We start from the raw sequence: 15,352 nt of genomic DNA on the forward strand, positions 1-15,352 counted from the left end.
TTGGGATAAGCTCTGAAACTCTAAGGGGTCAGTCCTGCAGTTAACTCCGTTGAATGACTACAAGCGCTGTTCAAGTTTTGCTGACCCTTCAGGATCAGTCCCACAAAATCTATATTTGCCATAAGCTTTTGCTTCATATTTTAGAACAAGATGTTATAATGAGGTAAATCACAAATAAAGGACATTTTTAACACTAGTGGTAAAAGTGGGATATTGCTTTTCCTCATCCGGAGCAAGTTTATTCAATAAAACTTGGATCCAATCTTATAGAAGCTCACAGAGAGGGTCATTTGCCAAGATTTACAATATTCATATGTTGTTTTTCCCATGACAACCATTATTTGCCATTCCAAGTTTCTAATCTAGATTCTGACCACCCAGGTCACTCTTAAAAATGTTGCTTTGTACCCTTCCTAATGTATTTTTCTAATGACTTACATTCTAGAGCATGCAGTAAATCTGAAACATTTTTCCTCTAATAGTTTCTTCATCTTAATTACCCATTAGATAATCCACAGATAGAACTTATAGTGGTTGTTTTTTTTTCCAATTGTGACATATAGGACAAGACACGTTTAGCTAGATAACTCAAAGATCTAGAGTTTGGAATCTCTCTTTGTACATTACTGTATGCAATGCTGTTGTACCCATGCTGGTCCCAGGATATTAGGAAAACAAGGTGGGTGAAGTAATTAATCCCATACAAGACATTATCTCACTCACCTTGTCTCTTTATACATCAGCCATTCTTGCACAGATAGTTTGTGTCTCACTAAAGACTAGGAAAAATATATAAATTATAAATATTTTCAGCACAGAAAGTAGAGATTTTGGTGCTAGTTCTAAAAATAATCTTGGCTGAAAAAGTTAAGTGCAATCTGCATTTTTTTTAATCAGCATTTAACCTTGTTCCTTCTACAACAATCAGCCAAATTTGGCTAAAACTTTTCTACAATCTATTCAAATTTTCTCCATGTTGAATGCCAGTATACCTGTATGACTTCTCATTATAACCTTTATCAGCTAAAATGCTAATACATTTGATATGAAAATCTTTATATCTTTTCTATATTTTTCATTTTCCATCATGCTTAAATGCTTAGGACAACTGATTTCTAGAGTAAGTCCAGAAAGATGCAAGGAGACTTGGCTGCTCTCTTCTTTACCACCTTCGAGCTACTGTACTGGTTGAATTCTCTTAATCTTTCCTAAATCTCTGGGAGTCCTATGAAACATTTTTTAAAAAGAATTCTCTCTCTTAGCTATCCAGGTAGGACATGAGACCAGTTGGGTTTCATCCACATCCTTCAATTCAGACCCTACCTTACTAAATGCAGTTGTGAAATGGTTTCTCCTATTCCTACCAATTTAGCAGAGTTCAGCCAAGTCTATGAATGCACAGACTGCTATGGTCGGATGGGATAACATTAGTTGGCAGGAGAAACACAATTCTTCTCAGTAACATCAAAATCACCAACATCAAAGAAGACTTAAGTACAAAAGTTAAGGTCCCATCCGTTTAATTTTAACACTTACAGAAATAAGCTAATTCATTCAAATATAGTTTAGGGAACCATGATTTTCAAAATATCTAATCCCTCTGGATAGCTGTCCTAATTCTAGATTGGTCTAGATTATTCACATCATGGCTCATTATAATTGCATATTTATTCTTGTTCTTCTGCCCTGCTCTATGGATGCTAGAAAGTTGCTGTTTTATTAAGGCCAATGTTATATTTATTCAGTACTCCATCAAAATAAATTTGCACTTATATTGGAAATTATCAGGAGGGGTGACTGCACGAAAAAGTGATAAATGCATGGGAGAATAATATTCAAACAACATTTGACAACTTTATAATTAACAATTTTAACTATTGCATAGAACAGAACTTTCCCTGCACCTACTGCAAAATAGTAAATGAAGAAATAGACAATGAGGAGAAGTTATATTGGTTTTGTGATTCCAGTGCTCAGAGAGCTGATAGCTTTTTAGTAGCTTCTAATTGCTGTTTTTCAGTTTAAGAGCAAAAAATAGATAAAAAAACCTCAAGAATAGAAAGATTCAAAAAATCAATCGAAAGAATGAAATAATGTCTTAAAATACGACTAACAGAAAACAAAAAAATTGTATAGTGTTTGCATTTTTGACAGATTAATGTTAGCTATTCAGGGGATAAATATCAAAAAAGCCAACAAAAAACAAACTCATATGCCATGACAAAAATAAGAACAACTAATATTTTTTTTAAATCAATACTACACCTCCGTGCATCTTATACAAAGTGGAGGTAAAACACTATCATTTCAGAGTTCTCCACTCACTTCAGTGATAGAATCTTACATTCACTCTGCACAAATACAAATATTACACAAAATATACAGCAGTGGAAAAATCAAACCCTAAGTCTTCAAGTACCATGAGCATAGGGCTCCTTTTTCATGTAAAATAAATTAAAATATATATCTTACCAAATTCAATCATGGTGTAACTCAACTGACATCATTCTGTTGTAACTGTACTAAAGTCAAGCGCCTACAGGATGCTTTACTTAACATTTAGCACAGAATAAATCAGAAAATATGAAGGTCCAACTGATTAAAAAATAAAATACATAAAAAGTAGATGGATTGTGGAATAACAAACATTGCAGACATGGCAGGGTCCAGAGAACTGAGGTTTCAGACATAAACTAAGAGAGCCTATTCCTCTCTGACATATACTTTTGGGACCAGCCCTGACAATAAGAACAAGGAAAAGATGGTGGACTGACAATAACAAGAGACTCTGAAGAAGTTACATGGCAGTGAAAGGAAGGAAAAACAGGGCCTTCTAAAGACCTCCATTTAGATAATAAAACTGGAGCTTGAAAACTGAAACATGAGAGAATATCATGAAATTGGGAAGAAACTATGTGAACAACTCAGGTTAAGGTTGAGACTCATCTGGAATATATAAAGAACAAATTAAAAACATGCTGTCCTGATTTAAGATAACAAGAGCAGAGGAGGGATGAGGGAATATGAAGTCCATGCATTTTGGCAAAAGGATTGGTGCTTAATCAGCCTGTTAGGGCAGCCACTGGAGGACTGACTGTGAATCTAAGGCACAGATATAAAGAGATGACTTAGAAAGAAACAATATTCAGAAGTATCAACAGTGACCCAATAGAAATCAAGTAGGAAACTGGATATCTAATTGGAATGGTCCTTGAAACTGTAGCTGAACAACAGAAGACAATATTCTGAAATTTCCGTCAGCCTTCTCAGGAAACACATACCAGGGGATGCTTAAAGCTATATTCTCCTTACACAAAATACAGTGTGGAATTAAATTCAAGCATTGCTGGAGTGACTGGCAACTCCGATTGAAGAAATTCCTCAGAAACTGGGCAAACACATTCAGGCCAACATGAGGGTCAGCTGTCATTGTCAGCAACATTCTTGCAACTTAGAAGGAAATAAGCCTCAAAATGGTTTCAAGGAGCATTATCACTAGATACGGGAGCAAAGTGGAAACTGTTACTGAAAAAATCCTTATACATTTCGTAGAGAAGATCTATGTGTATTCTATTCCTCTTGAGCATCAATGAGGGCTAACCCAGCAACATTTCCATTAAACAACCTTTGCCTATGAGCAAGGATCTCCAAGCCTGCCTGGTAGAAAAATCTCTCTTCCAGTATTTAGCTTATACCTACTTTTGGTTACTTCATATCAATGCAAGGGTGCAGAAGGTTATTAAATAGTGTAGAGCACTGAAGTCAACCTCAGCTCAAACACATTTTTTTTTTAGCTTTTTGTGACCCTGAGGATGACCAAATAAAAATCAAGTTTAGCTATGAAAGGTGACAGATGTGTTTGTAAATGTAATAAATAATTACCACAACAATACTCAGGTTTGCAAAATACCAGATTTTCTTCTCTTTAAAAAGAGTTTGTTTTACATACATATTTTTAGATTACGTTCAGCTATCTTTCACATAATTTCCCTGTATTATATATATCAACTTTTATATAAACACAAATATAAATGTTGCAAATTTGAGAGCTTCAGGCAATCAGAACAAGATATGTCATAATTACGTAGCAGTGACCTTAATGCTCTAATAAATTGCAGGAAAATTAAGTTAACGCAGCCAGGAAATAAGAAAGAAGTTAGTTCATAGTGCCAAGAAGTTGCATTGCTTGTGAGAAATGAGCCACTGTAACAAATAGAATGCTGATGAATGGCTTGATTTTTCAGTAGCATTGAACCTTTGCAGTCCACTGAGACTTCAACTGGAGTCTGGTGCTCAGCACCTCTGAAAATCAGGCCCAAAAGGTATCTAATGTCTGGTTTGAAAGATATTTATACAGGCGAAATTTAATACTAAACCAAACTAAATATTTTTAATGAAGGGACCAAATCTACCCCTCCTTATTTAATCAAAACATGCACTGAATTCTATGGCAATTTGGCTTGAATAAGGATTGCCATATCTACCTCAGAATTAGTATACAGTAGAATTAAGGATCGTGGAAGGGTGCAGAGCTCAGAATGATTTATTTCATTTTAGATTTGTTTTAATTTTTCTAGGGGAATCATCAAGTCAAGGGGTTATATTTCCTTTGTCCTCTTGAGTTGCTCCTAAAAAAGACAGCCTGCATTTCTCTACTGGACACACTAGGGTAGTATGCTAAAGTATATAATTACATGAATTCTCTGAGGGTATGTTCAATATAATTAAATTATAGGGTGTCTTGTGAGCATTCTGGCTGGCAGTTAGAGGACCATGAAAGAACCAACAATTCACAGGATTTTTTCCCTCGTTTATCTTTCCTTTGCACAGGGCATATTATATTATATGCAGATTTATAACATTAGGAGTACACAGTCAACCAATTGCTTTGACTGGCTAAACAATTTTTACTGCTCTAGGATTCTGAATAAACGGTCCATCTTGAACAAGGAACAATTTATTTTAACAGCAACAACAAATTCCTAAAACCCCTATTTGATACAGGTCTTTCTTTCAGGATAGGCAACTCAAACAAAAGCAAAATCCAGGCAGGTAGAGAAAGGGCAGGCTTCTCTTTGTAAAGTATTCTGAAGTGGTTCAATTGGGCTGGAAGAGATTGAAGCAGATTTCTGTAAAGGAAAATGCTAGGACAAATTGCTTTTCTCCACAAAAAGCACTTTTCTGCAGAGATCTGGAAAGGCATTTTTAAAGCCTGCATGGAAGCACTTTGGTCAACAATACAAACACAACCTGAATCAGAACAACACATAAAATTGTAACTATGATTCCACTCACCAAGGTAGTGGACCTCCAACACGTTATTCAACAGGCTTTGTAGGTGATGTCCACTCCACACAAAGTGACAGAGAGCTCCAGATTTGTTTAGCAATAAAAAGCAAGAAGTAACTGTCAGGAAGAAAGAAAAATGTATAAAGTTCAGAGAAAAATCACAAAATACCATAAATATAGATTTACAAAAATCCAGTGCCCATGGCTTTTACAATCTGTTCCCCAACCAAAGAAAGAGAGATTTCCCATCCCTTCAGATCAGATTTTTGCAATAAAATGTTAGATAGTTTAGGCCAGTGGATATCCTTTTGCTGCCCAGAACTACTAGGCAAAGATACCAATCACTGGTGTCCAAGATTTTTTTTCTTACCCTGCACGCCTGCCTCAATAAAGAAGACTCCCATATTTTCTTCAGTTGGATTTTTCATTACCCTGAAAGCACAATTTGGGGGCTGGGGTGGGGAAAGGAGTCATTTGGGCACAGTCATAACCAGGGCCGGCTCCAAGCACCAGCTTAGCAAGCAGGTTCTTGGGGCAGCCACTCCAGAAAGGGGTGGCAAGTTCAGGTATTCGGTGGCAATTCGGAGGAGGGTCTCTTGGTCCCGCTCGGAGCAAAGGACCTCTCGTTGAATTGCCGCAGATGGCGACCGCGGCTTGGGGTGGCAAAGCCCCTGGAACCAGCCCTGGCCATAACAGGTTTCTGCCTATCTGGACAACAGATTGCTCTCTTACGAGAGAATCAGAAGATGAAATGAAGAAAACACAGGAGCCAACCTGCAGTGGGAATACAGATGCTCGTTAATAAGAAAACAAGTGGAAGCCAGTGATTGGTCATTCTGTCTAACGAGTTTAAACAGCAGAAGCCCAATGTCCAAAAGAGTTTCAAATCCATAAGAGCAGGAAAAAAAACCACAAAAAAACCACCACGGTAGGTTGCCCCACTGAAGTCCATGGCAAAACTCCTATTGGTTTAATTGGGTCCAGGATTTCAGCTCATTTCTCTAAAGGAGTATTGTAACACAGGTACATATAGTATCATTATATATAAAAGACATAGTTTTTTTCAATTGTTATGACTGCAGTCAAAAATCAATGCTACATTAACATTCTGTATAGTTAATGGATTAAGCTGACAATATTACTTTTAATTAAACAAATGAAATTTGCTGCTGGTTAAAACAGAAGCTTTCTGATGTACCAGGCACTCCTGAACAGGATCTCAATGGAAATGTACTGACACAATTGTATTTTAGCTCTATTGCTCTCCATAAAGCATCAAATGATTACAGAAGGCTTAGAGAGCAAACTATGGTTATAAATTAATCCTCTATGGAATTTTGGAAGGTTTTAAGGTGCACTAATTACATGATCACACTAAAGGATATTCTCAGAATGAGTATCATTGAAGCAGTATTAGTCCCAGAGTATTAGAGAGACAGGGTGGGGGAGGCAATAGCTTTTATTGGTCCAATAAAAGATATCATTTTACCCACCTTGTCATTGTAAGAATGAATCTAATTCAGATGTGATATAAATGGTGGTTTAATTTGGTATGAGCCTAAGTAGGTCTGAATAGGTATAACTTCCACGCTGAGAGGGTGAAAGGGAAGTTTGTAACAAGAGCTAACAAGAGGTGGTGTAAGAATACAGATGAATAAGCAGGTGCTCTCAACGCCTGCTTTCTCTTATATTTTGTATATCATCCTGTTCAGTGCGATTCTGCTTATCCTTCATTCCAACTCCACCTAAGTTACACTTAGTTTGCACATCCACTGAATGGCAAATCAGTGTCAATAATATCACTTACACTCACTTTCCAACCTTCTTACACCACACTTGTGGGCACACCACCATTTAGGCCACTGCTAAATTTGGAAAACAGATGGCCATAGCAACTGCATCTGGTTATATCAGTTATGAATTGGGATTGATATATCTATTGAGAACAAACAAAACAACTTACTTAGGGCTAAATTCTGTCTTAAACTGGACTGGTCTGCAAGTTGGGTGGTGCGATGTGCATACTGCTCAAGAAAGACAAGTCTCTCCCTTAGCTCTTATGCACTAGCTCTTGAAACTTATCTTCAAGATTGTGGGGAAATGTCCAACCATCCTCCCAGCCAGGGGGGAGTATTATGCCTTCATGAGCCAGTGATAGCCAGAGTATTCTGTGTTACTGCTCAGAATACCAGCAAAGTGCCCTGCAAAGCATGCTCCTGCATCCACCACAAAGAAACTTGTCTTCTCTGGGACAGGACTCCTGCTGGCCAGTTTGCCTCCTTCCCTTGCTATGCTAAGCTGAATCGAGAGTTAGCCATTAGAAAGGAGTTGCAAGTTCTGGCTATTTGTCATTTACATTTGCACTGGAAACATTGCACTAATCATTTATTACACATTTCATTAAAATGCTTATTATAGTTGAAAAGTTCAATCTTTCATCATATAACAATTTGTAAAAAAAGACATTGCATGCCTTCATGAAAGATTAAATGGACATGATAAACTTTAAAATTAGTCAACTTAAACGTTAAAAAAAACTTTCAGATTTAAAAATTTTATTAAAGTAAATGCTTGAAATGAAATATACACAGGTTGAGAGGGAAGGTACTGTACATCTGGGGTCAGGCTTGGGTTATGGGGGCTTACAGATACCATTTGCAAGGATGAAAAGATACATACATATCGCAATAACCGGCATAGACCCAGATTGGGGTGCAAGGGTTTTTTTAAAGTGTCAGTGAATAAGTGGGCTCGGGTTCGCCCCCCATGGAATGAATAAGGGGTCCAAGTCAGTATCGGTGGAGCGGATAGGTACATGGTTGGGGTGCGTCCCTTGGTCTCTCAGGGAAGGAAGTGGGTTATTTCCCTGGTCAGCTGTTTCAATTACTCAGTGTGGTATTGGTGGTGTCCAGTGATATGTTCGATAGAAATGTCTCTGGACCACCTGATGGCGCCGGACACCATGAGCTGTCTCATGAGCCGGGCGTAGCATCGACTGACCCCACATGCTCTCAGAACCGGCTCGTTGCGGGGCTCCCATGAGCCCAGGGCTCCCTTCTACATCTGCCCTGAGCCTCAGAGGAAGTTTTTGTGGTCTTACAATTATTTTCCTTCCCTTCACCACCGCCCTCTAGTTAATATGGGAAAGACCCATACAAACAAAAGAGGACTGATTATGACCAATTATACTGGGGAAACAGTTAAGATGATTACACATAGTAAACAAATTGGAAAAAAATAGAGAATACGACTTGTTTTCTCTATCATCTTTTCATCATAGTTATCATAAGGGGTTACTTGTTACCATAACAAGTTAAAAAATAATAATCAGATCTGTTACTGTTAAGTTCAAAATGCCTCACTAAATTTCAACACACACAATTTTATTTTTACATGTTTTTGTTTTTTCTTAAAGGAGGTTTAAGAAATACCTACCCTCAAGTGGCCTTCAAAGACAAACAAAACCACCTTCTAAAAACATTAGTTTTAAAGACTAGTTAAATCACAGAGGAAAACTTAAACAACTAATTCTAGAATGCTTAGAAATGAATTTTTCAATGGGAAATTTTTTACATTAGTTTAACAGTAATATAAACTATTATATCTGAGGCACTGTATTTCTTCAATTAGGATAACTTTATCATGGATCTATAGCTGATGTTATGTATTTTTCAAACCTTTAGACGAGATCACTTTTATTGTTTCTTTTCATTTATCAAGTACTTAATGACAAATAATGAATGAATATCTTCCAAGCAGTAAGAGAAATAGTGGAAAACCTTTCAAGTAAATGGGAAAACATTCATTTGGTTTAGAGCCATATTACAAATTTACGCTAAGGTCATTTTCACAATTCAAATGTTTGACACAGTTGTGAATACAACAAATGATGATTAAACAAGTTTGAATTAAAAAATAAAATAAAAGAACATTGCCTTGATACATATCATAATGCCAAAAAAAGTTCCCAGGGAGAGGTTTAGATTTAAAAGCTTTTGACCACAGCTTTACTGAAGTCAACATCAAATGCAAAGTTACCCAGCACCTCTTGCTTTCTGCAATAATCCCATCAAAGCGGCAGAACTAATATTCAATAGCTGAATTTACCAGGATGCATCAGATGAAGGAAATAATGGCAGTACAACACAAAGGAGCAATTATTCCCTAACCCTGGAGTACCACAATTGTAAAATTCCAGTTCAAGTGAAAAACAAGCTACTCTGGTGGCTTGATGAAGCAATCTCCCTTAGCATCATTGCCATGACGGCAAAGAAAGTGTGAACCATATTGTAGCTGAAAACCTGTCCCATTAATTTCCCTCCCACATTTATTTACTACTGAGTCTTGATTTTAATAGAGGATAGGCAGACTGAGCACCTGCTTGAGATACGGGATACTCTCAAGCAGAACAGGCATCAGCTGTGCCCATCTTTCAGAGAAATTAATCCATCAAAGGATGGGCAAGGCTTTAAAGCCTGTAGATTTAGAAGCTGCCATTTCCAGGTCCCTGTACAAGGAGGGGTATAAACAGAAATGTTTGAGCCATCAAGTGCTAGAACAGATTAGGTGATTAAATTAAAGAATACAAGGCTGTTCTGAGGATTCTCAGAAGTATCAGAAAATTTTAGCTTGAGCAAAGGTCTAGTGCAGGGATCGGCAACCTTTAGCACATGGCTCACCAAGGTAAACACCCTGGCAGGCCGGGCAGAAGTTGGGAAATGCCTTTATTTGAATATATGGCAGTATAGATTCTACTAAGAATGTGCACGTACTGCACATGAGGCCAGATTTTTTGGCATGCAATGTCCATTGGGGCTGCACATGCAAGCTTAGCCGTCACACTGTCTCACATGAGGACACAAAAGGTGGGGCAGTTGGTACCTCCCTTAGTTGTCTCTTACTGCCTATTGGCAGTGAGACAGAACCTAGCTGGTCTTCAATCTGCTAGACCATGGAACGGCAACCTTTGGCACGTGGCCCGCCAGGATAAGCACCCTGGCAGGCTGGGCAGATTTGTTTACCTGCCGCATCCGCAGGTTCAGCCAATCACGGCTCCCACTGGCCGTGGTTCGCCGCTCCAGGACAATGGGGGCTGCGGGAAGCGGCGGCCAGCACATCCCTCGGCGCGTACCGCAGCCTCCATTGGTCTGGGACGGTACACCGCGGCCAGTGGGAACCGCGATCGGCTGAACTTGAGGATGCCGCAGGTAAACAAATCTGCCCAGCCTGCCAGGGTGCTTATCCTGGCGGGCCACGTGCCAAAGGTTGCCGTTCCATGGTCTAGCAGATTGAAGACCAGCTAGGTTCTGTCTCACTGCCAATAGGCAGTAAGAGACAACTAAGGGAGGTACCAACTGCCCCACCTTTTGTGTCCTCATGTGAGACAGTGTGACGGCTAAGCTTGCATGTGCAGCCCCAATGGACATTGCATGCCAAAAAATCTGGCCTCATGTGCAGTACGTGCACATTCTTAGTAGAATCTATACTGCCATATATTCAAATAAAGGCATTTCCCAACTTCTGAATTCTTGATTTGTAACCTTAAGAGTGTTCTTTCAACGTAGTTTCTGTAGTTAATGATGTTTTTGTATATAAAATCTGATTTGATACAGTATTTACCAAAAAAAAACTCAGTATATTAAAATCAGCTCTCAGAAACAAACCCTTATTTGAACGTTACAAACTTTACATTAAATATATCAAATTACATACTTAAGCAATCCATATCAATTATTGCTGTATAAAATACAAACATTTCAAGGAAAAGATGAAGCAATAATTATATTTATTACAAATGTTAATAAATGAAAGTGATATGGACAAAACTATAAAATCGCAGACAATGGTGGTAAAACTTCCAAGACACTTTCATCCTCAACCAACCATCACTTCACTTAATGGAAATTAAGTTTATGAACTTTGGGCTGAACTTAAAAGAAATTATGAACTATTTTTTTCCTTTTAGCTGGCAAAAGATATGAGAGTGTTAGAGTGGGAGATTAGTGAATGTAAATTATATAGACTTTTTTGCTAATGAATAATAATAATAAGATTTTTACAGACATAAAAATCTGAACACAAGTTCTTGGCTATATTGTAGCAGTGCAACAAAAAACAAAATTAAAGAAAAAAATACCAAGCTCAAGATGAATGGATTTCTCCAGAACATAAGCAAATCCTTTACATATTTCAGATTTACTCATTAAGCTTTTTAAAGTTTTCCTTTTTCCTTTTCAATATTATGGATAACTATTCGAATCTGTTAAAATGGAATTATAAGCGGGCCCAATTTTTCAAACATTTCTGACATAAGCAGTCCCACTGGAGTTTCAGTGTGCAGTATCAAGAGAGGTTGCAATATGAGGAAAATCTTGTCCTCTTTCCTCCTGAATGTAAAAACCAATGACAGAAACCTAACGGTGACTTTGAGGAAGTTCTGAGAAAGGCAATAAAAACTGAGTAGGTGTTTTGAGGTAATGACTGAATTATGAAGAACTTCATGAGCCACAGACCACTGAATTCAGTGGACCGATTCCTAATGACTTCAGTGAATTATAATCAGGACCTGAAATAACTAAAGGTATTATGGAGTGGCACCATTGTTGTACCATAGTTAAGGTTCAGCATAAAGCGTTTTACAAAGTGTTCAAAAATCCACATGCACATACAGATTTGCGTGAAAATCACTCTGCAAACAAAGGGCACAGATGGAGCTTGTAGTGCAAATTTGAGATCATTTTGTCTAAAGATTCCCAGGAAACACATCCCCCTATTTCCCTCCTCCCCCAAGGTAACGGACATGCTTTTAAAAGTCTCTAGTTTTGTTGGGGATAGGGTTGCCAACCCTCCAGGATTGGCCTGTATTAATCTTCAATTAAAGATTATGGCATGCGATTAAATCTGCAGGAATACATCCAACCAAAATTGGCAACCCTAGCTGGGGAAGAAGGGGGAGTTGCGGGGAAACTGTTTTGGTTTTTGTATAGACCTGGTGGAAAAAATACTGGCCTGATCCACCTAAAATGTATATTGAACAGAGAACTAACTGTCCAATCTTTCCTACCTCCTTTCTAATCCTTCTCCCATACCACATTTGGAGACTAGGGTAGATTTGATCTGATAGCTCCTGATCCCATCTTGTCACTCAGTGATGGATCTCTTGATGTTGTAACTCATTTTCCATTATAAGTTTGCTTTTTACACTCTGATTTTGGCATAAAACCGGTATGTATCAGGCCTTGTATCTATAATTTGAGCAGGATACAGTCTTATTTATTGGAAAAACATTATACCAATGTACTGCAAGTTTTCAGTGTTTAAGCACACCTGGGTCAGTATGGCACACATTTATTCCAGATTACAGCTGCCGCATCTACTGCTATGTGGGATTTTAGGGATGAAGGCACCTAGGGGATTGTGATCCAAAGACATCCTTTCCTACGCAGGGATTTCAGATGCAGAGCTTGCGTATGAACATCTCACTAACTCTGTTTTGCCTATTCCTTTAGTACAATCACTTGTTCCATATGCAGCACCAAAAAGCCTGCTCAGTGTGCAGCTCCAAGACCATAGTATTATGTACTGGGTTGTAAGGTTAGTGACTGAATAAAAACAGGGCACATATCTGGGTTTTGAACTGTACCTCGTTTGGCAAAGGCTGAGTTTGTTTGTTTGTTTTTGCATGCCAGTATCACTTCTTACTGTTCTGCATTAGGCAAAGCTTAATAGCATACAGTTTTCAGATATTTTAAGAGTTATATATCACAAATGCACATGGCCTTTACAAAACACAGAAAATAGTCAACAGCTGTATAGCTCAAATTGCTTAAGGAGTTAACCCAAAGTGCCTGTTGATTTCACTGAGCTTTGGATCAGGCCCTAAATGAGGATAAGTATCTTTAACTTTAGATTCTCACACCTACTCAGAATAGATCAAATACTCATACACAGGCCTGGGCAGAAGTGCAACCAATGAGGACACCAACACTGCTCCCTTTAACAAGGTAGCCTTCATTAACTTAAAGGAGTCATAGATAGGAAGTCCAGGCATTTCCAAAGGTCAGAGTTGCCTAAAAGCAATTATACTCTAAATTTCAGGGTATAGAAAAATGGTCTTTTGATAAACACATTTTATATCACCTTATTCCAGAAAAGAATTACATGGGCCAGATTCAGATACTGCAGCTGCTGGTAATGCAACCATGTGCTAGGGTAAATATCCAATTTTCATGTGCACATTGCGCATTTGTTTACTAAACTTCAAAATGTACAACTGTCCGCATGCTATTACATTCACCTGCATTTGAAATTCTGACCTAATGTGCGCTGATTATAAGTTTTCTAAATAATTTATACAGAATTATTCTATTTCTGAAGAATCCTTAGAATAAAATGCTGGTGACAGACTGTCATCAACATTTTAGTCTCACAGATCTATGTTCAAGGCTCTGATTTTTGCACCATTTGCTCTTATCAGAAATGAAAATGTTCATGTGTAGGCTATTATAATTATGTAGAATGTTAAAATGGTAATGTTTGTTCTGTGATATTCTATATTTGCTCCTTAGTGTGCAGTACTTAAAGGTAAATGAATTACTTTCTAGGTATATAACTGTATTTAACAAACTATATTGTCATTTGTTGTGTTGCATTTGTGTCATGCATAATATGTATTAGCTTACTATTTTTATTTTATAAAATCAAAATTACTCAGAGTTCAATTCATTATCTTCTTGCAATCTTTATATGCAGTCCTCAAATATCTGTTTTTGAAACAACTCTACAATTAATTCATTTATTAAAGGCAAGATTGTCAGGAGCCTGCAACAGGGAATAAAGAAATGTTAGGTATCTCCTTCCTACTCTGTGCCAGGTAGCCACATTAGTTATCAGCACAGCTGGGGGGAGAGAACACAGTGCAGGGCTGCTACTCCTTCTCTGGGAGAGAGGGGAGCTGGAAGAGGAAGAGATGGGCTCAGGAGTAGAAAGAGCCCTGGCTGGCTAGTGAGGTAGGAAAAGTAATCTGCCACTGGTAGAGCCAGACAAGTAGACCATGACTTGGCTCCTGCCACAAGGGGGAACTGGGATAATAACACTGTGACTCTCAGGGTATATCTACACTGTAATTCAAAACCCTCGACTGGCCCATGCCAGCTGACTCAGACTCACGACTGGCATAAGGGGCTGTTTAATTGCGGTGTAGACATTCAGTCTCTGGCTGCAGCCCAAGCTCTGGGACACTTCCACCTCACAGGGTCCTAGACCACAGGCTGCAGCCCAAGCCTGAACAAATACATTGCAATTAAGCAGCCCCTTAGCTCGAGTCCCATGAGCCTGAGTCAGCAGGCATAGGCCAATCAAGGATTTTTAATTGCAGTATAGATATACCCTCTGATAACTCTCAACAGCATGCTACTCCTTAGTCAGGGAAGATTACTAACTAACTCTTTTTGTATCATGACTAGTGGAACTAGAATCAGGGTGCCAATGTTCCCCGGAAGGACTGTAATGGACAGGTCACCAGTGATACAGGGAACCCGGGAATTAGGCTGGAAGCAATTCAGCCACATGGACAGAGCAGTTTCATTTCTTCAGCTTAAACTGCATTCAGCTTCACACTTTGTGAATGAAACAGTCTTGACCTAAATAATTAATATAATTTGTGTTTTTATATGAAAGAATTTGTTATCATTGCTGTTTTCCTTACTAGCAATGAAGGCACATTTTAATATATTTTATCTGAGGGGTAACACACTAAAAGCCAATACCAAGAGCACATTGTTCAGTTCCTTAATTTGTAAATGGAAAGGTGGCTCTGCATTCAAGAGGAAGGCTAAAAATGGTATCCAGCTGTTCATTGTGGGAAGCAGCATTTAAATATCCTGTAATATGATTTGTTATATCAATATACATCAGGCTTCATTCTTCCAACTTACACCAGTTTTACACCAGAGGCAATTTTTTCATTTCAAGGCAGCTACTCCTGATTTTCATGAGAGTAAGTGAGAAGAGATTGAGGCCCACAATAACGTAATAAAATTTGTCATCTACTGTTAACTGCATT

General features: G+C 38.2%; 1 long non-coding RNA gene across 2 annotated transcripts in view; it reads right to left on the reverse strand.

The window, feature by feature from the left end:
• The window catches only part of LOC142047116 (uncharacterized), a 753,995-nt gene that overhangs the window by 145,048 nt on the left and 593,595 nt on the right, over positions 1-15,352 (reverse strand). For both annotated transcript variants that reach the window (XR_012656296.1, XR_012656297.1), the window contains exon 5: positions 5,296-5,406. This is a non-coding gene — a long non-coding RNA (uncharacterized LOC142047116). The remainder of the gene's footprint in view (positions 1-5,295; positions 5,407-15,352) is intronic.

Source organism: Chelonoidis abingdonii, chromosome 7 (assembly GCF_003597395.2).
Source record: "Chelonoidis abingdonii isolate Lonesome George chromosome 7, CheloAbing_2.0, whole genome shotgun sequence".
In the NCBI taxonomy this organism is placed as follows: Eukaryota; Metazoa; Chordata; order Testudines; family Testudinidae; genus Chelonoidis; species Chelonoidis abingdonii.